This window comes from Populus euphratica, unplaced genomic scaffold (genome assembly GCF_000495115.2).
Source record: "Populus euphratica unplaced genomic scaffold, PopEup_1.0 scaffold180.1, whole genome shotgun sequence".
Classification (NCBI taxonomy): Eukaryota; Viridiplantae; Streptophyta; class Magnoliopsida; order Malpighiales; family Salicaceae; genus Populus; species Populus euphratica.
Genome location: NW_011500060.1, coordinates 23,977 through 28,610, shown reverse-complemented (window position 1 = coordinate 28,610; position 4,634 = coordinate 23,977).

The window sequence follows — 4,634 nt, the reverse complement described above, 5'->3', positions numbered from 1 at the left end:
ATTCAGAATGCTAGCTAAATCATATTGTGTTTATATATAAAATGTCAACTCTTTGATGGTTCTCTTAATTACTAATTTATGCATGTGATATGAGATAAGGATTAAGTATGAAGTTTTGTTATGAGTATATTCTCAAATGAATTGAATGGTTGAATTTGACTAATCGTGGATGTGATTATAAATGTGTATAAGGTAGATTGTCAATAACTTGGGACCTCCTAATATAGGGGAATTTTTTTTGAAATTTTGTTAGGAATTTTAGTGAACTTGATGCAAAAAAAAAAAAAACAAAGTTATGCTTTATTTACCTTTTACATAAAAGTTAAATGGATAAACTGATTTAACCAACGAGGTTGTTCCACCTATCGTTGGGGTTGTCATGCCCTTGCATTAGGCCAGACCTGTTTGCCTACCTATAGACATAGGTGAGCTGATCTGCAGGCTATAGGCATGGCTCTCCACACCCATGAGAAGTGAATCCGAAGGTAGGACCCAACAACCATGGGTCCACTACTAGACCCAAAAGGTTTAGGCCTTGGCTAATAAATCAAGCGGCTCAACCCAAATTTAATGTTTCTTCTCAATTGACCCATGAGGAATGGTTCCACTGACGTGTCCTAAATCTAATGGGTCTTAAGTAAGACCCACAAGAAAATGGTCCTATGGCGGGACCCATAGGTAATAGGTCCTTTTACAGGACCCAAATCTATAATGTCTTTTGCCGAACCCATAAGTCTTGGGTCTTACCGTGAGAACCCACAATAATAAGTGTGGCACATGACCCCATTCTTTTAGGTCTTGTATCTGGATAGAGGGTTATTGGGACTAGCGGTAGGACCTAGGGCTAATAGGTTCTTTTACAGGACCCACGAGTACTAAGTTCTGCATAAACCCAATTCTTTTGGGTCTGGCTTCAAAACCAAAGTCTAATAGGTCCATACATCTGGACTCAAAGTTTATGGGTCCTAAAGTAGGACCCAATTCTCTTAGATTTCACACGATGTTAATATTTTTTATAATCATAAAAGGTGAGCTCGCAATGTAGTGTGGGCCAACTAACGAGTAATATATACTAAAATGCACAAGTATTTTGCAGATGCCTTTTAGTTAGTGTTTTTTTGTTTGCTTTTTTTTTTCTATTAATATTTTTTAATTTACTTTTTAAATATGAATTTTTTTTCACATTTTCCTGACATGAATCTCAAGTTTAACGAGTTAATCTAGTTTGATGGGTTAACCCAGTTAACTTAGATTTTTTTTCTTTTTCTTAATTAGTTTTTTTCTTCCAATTTCAATCTTAAAAATTGATTTGATTGAGAATTAAATTTCATGATTTATTTTATTTGCTTTTCATTAAATTATCATGATTTTATGACATAAGAATAAGGCTTAACGGATTAACTCAAGTTGTTGTTTTTTAATCTTTTTTTTAATTGATTTTTTTTTAATTTTATCATTCCACATTGAGTTAGTTGGGAATTAATTTTCATAATCTATTTTGATTTTTTTATGAGAATATCTTGATCTTAAGATGAAGTTCCTTTATTTTGACATTTTAACCATAGTTAAATCATGTAGTTTATTTATTTTCTTTCTAAAAGGTTATATTGGTCTCATTATCATTCAACATTGGGTCGGTTGAGAATTGAGCTTCATAATCTATTTTTAACTTCATTGACTCATTTTTTTTCTCTTTTTTAATTGATTTTTTTTCTAATTTCATCAATTAATATTGTATTTAATTGAGAATTAAACTTTATAATTTATTTTGGTTTGTTTTTCATTAGATTATCATGGTTTCATGACTCAGTAATAGTGTTTTATGGTTAACTCAAGTTAACTTGGCTTATTTTATGTCATTTTTTAATTAAAATTTTTATCATTCAACACTAGGTCTGACGTGGATGATTGAGAATCGAGCTTTATAATTTATCTTGACTTTTTCTCTATGACGTAATCTTAGTTACAAGATTAAAGTCATGGATTTGATAAGTTCAATCAAGTCATTTTTTTTTTCCTATAAGGTTATCTCAATCTGATAACCTAGGTCATTGCTTTAGTTGATTGACTAAGGTTGTTTTTATGTTATTTTTTAATTGGTTTCTTTTTTTAATCTCATCTTTCAATATTGAGCTAGTTAAGAATTAAGAATTTATAATTTGTTTCAATTTTCTTTTTATGAGGTTATCTCGGTCTTATGATTTGGGTTGTAAGTTTGACATGTTAACCCGAGTTATTTTTTTAGGTTCTTTTCTAATTGATTTTTTTTTTCAATTTTATCCTTCAATATTGGATTGATTAGGAATTAGGTTTAATAATTTATTTTGATTTGCTTTCTATAGGGTTATCAAAATCTTATAACCTGAGTAATGGATTTGACATGTTAACTCAAGTTATCTAAGATCAATCAAATATGTTGTTGTTTTAATATTAGAAAAGATATTATCTTAAAATTTTATTTAATTAAAGTTTTTTTTACAGGTTGTATAAGTTGTTTTTTAACTAGTAAAATCAATTAAATTACATTAAATAAATCCTTCTATGATTTAATTTTTTTTATTAAAAATAATATTAATATTTCAATATTTTTTTATATTAAAAAAGTTTAACTTGACAACAGAGTACTGCATTTCAATCATCTAGTGGAGAAGCATTTGGTGTGATTTGTGAACTGAAATGGAGCTGATTTCTAGGGTGGTTTTGGGGCATGGATTGGGGATGATTGGTGGCTGTTATTAGTAACCGTGCAAATTCTTATAACAAGATAGATATATTTGTCATGGATAATAACATTTATTAAAAATATAATACTAGTTATTTTTTAAAATATTTTTTATTTAAAAATATATTAAAATAATATATTTTTTAAAATTATTTTTAATATTAATATATTCAAATAATCTAAAATTATTAAAAAATATTATTTAAAGTAAAACAAATAAAATAAAATAAATATTTTTAAAACATATTTTTGAAACTGAAAAAACAAACGATCATGTCAGCTGGAACCGTTAAGTATCTAGGGGTAAATTCTTATATGCTGTCTTTCCAAGAGCTCTTCTTCCTTTTGCTGTCTCCTGAATGTCATCTCCTAAATTAACATTTACTCTTATATGTTGTCTTTCCAATAGCTCTTCTTCCTTTTCCTCTGTCTCAATATGGCGTCCATCATTCCATATCGTTACCTGTTTAAAAAAAACAAAAACATGGTGTGGATGCCATTTTCATCTTGAAAGGTTTATAAAAAGGGCTTTGAAATTAAATAGCTTTGCTCTCCTCTGAATGTAATTAAAAAAACAATAAATAAACTGTAATTTAATTAGTACTAACTAGCTAATTCAACCATGATCCATGTTGGAATATACAGAATGTTATTGATGCAATGGAGTTAAAATCTGCAGACGCTGGAGTTAAAGCCTGCAGCCATGTTTAGCAGTTAAGTTAATTGTAACAGTTGCAGTTAAAGTTAGTTATAGCATATAAGTTAGTTATAACTGTTGTAGTTGGTTATAGCAGTTACAGTTAGGTGTAACCGATCAAAGACTGTATATATATACACTCGCACTGTCCTGTAAATTGACATATACAAAATATATCGAAAGAGAGGATTTTTCCTACTGTAAGCACAACATATTTTTTCTTCTCTTAAGCCTCCATATTTCCCTTCTACATAAAGAGTTTCAGTGCAGTTTTACATGGTAACAGAGCAAATTTCTGATAATTAGATATCTGTCTACACATATCTTTTCACTATTTTCTTCATCTTTCAAAAACTTCACAAATATCTAATCACTTATTAGTACTTAAAACTATATTTTTATCAATGTTTTATATCATTATTTTATACTTGAAGTATTAATAACTCCTTAATTAAAACATGTTTTATAATAAGATATCTAATAATATAAGATACATTTAATTTATAGTAAATGTTTATTTTAAATGAAGTCCTATCACATAAATAAAAGAATTGATTGATGAGTTTAAAGACTGAAATTGAAAGGACAAAGAAATGGCCAAACTTAGAAAAAAGATGTTGATACAATCCAAACTGGAACACTATTCGGTAATTGGATCATATCTAGAGCTGTAGATCTTAGATTTAGGTGTACTTTATATGAATAAAAAGGTAAGATATAGGCTTACAACTTTCATATGAGCTCAAGCTTTAAAACGGTCATTTTCAAGTTTAAATTATAGCAACAACAAAAAGGTTTGAATCTGTCCTACAGCCCGAGTATTATTCAGTGTTTGACCCATATCTGGAGTTTTATAAGTCCAAATTATCTCCATTTTTTTTTTTTGGAAAGCTGAGACAATTTCCTACAACTTTCATGTTTCAAATGGTTCCAATTCTGATGTTATCAATGACGTTTTGGGCAGATAAAAGAAGATAAGAATTGTCACCAAGTCAAGAGTTGCTGACTTACTCATCAATTAGTCATCAAATCAATAGTCCTCACTTTTGGCCTATAAAAGGAGGTATTTGTCATACATTTAGACATCTTTGTTTACAGATTAAGATCATGCTTTTACTTTCTCTCTTTTTATTTTTGTAATGCTTAAGTTTTATTTTCATTAATATCTTGTTTATGTCTTTCATTTCCTTTCCTTTACTTAGTTAACTTTTATCT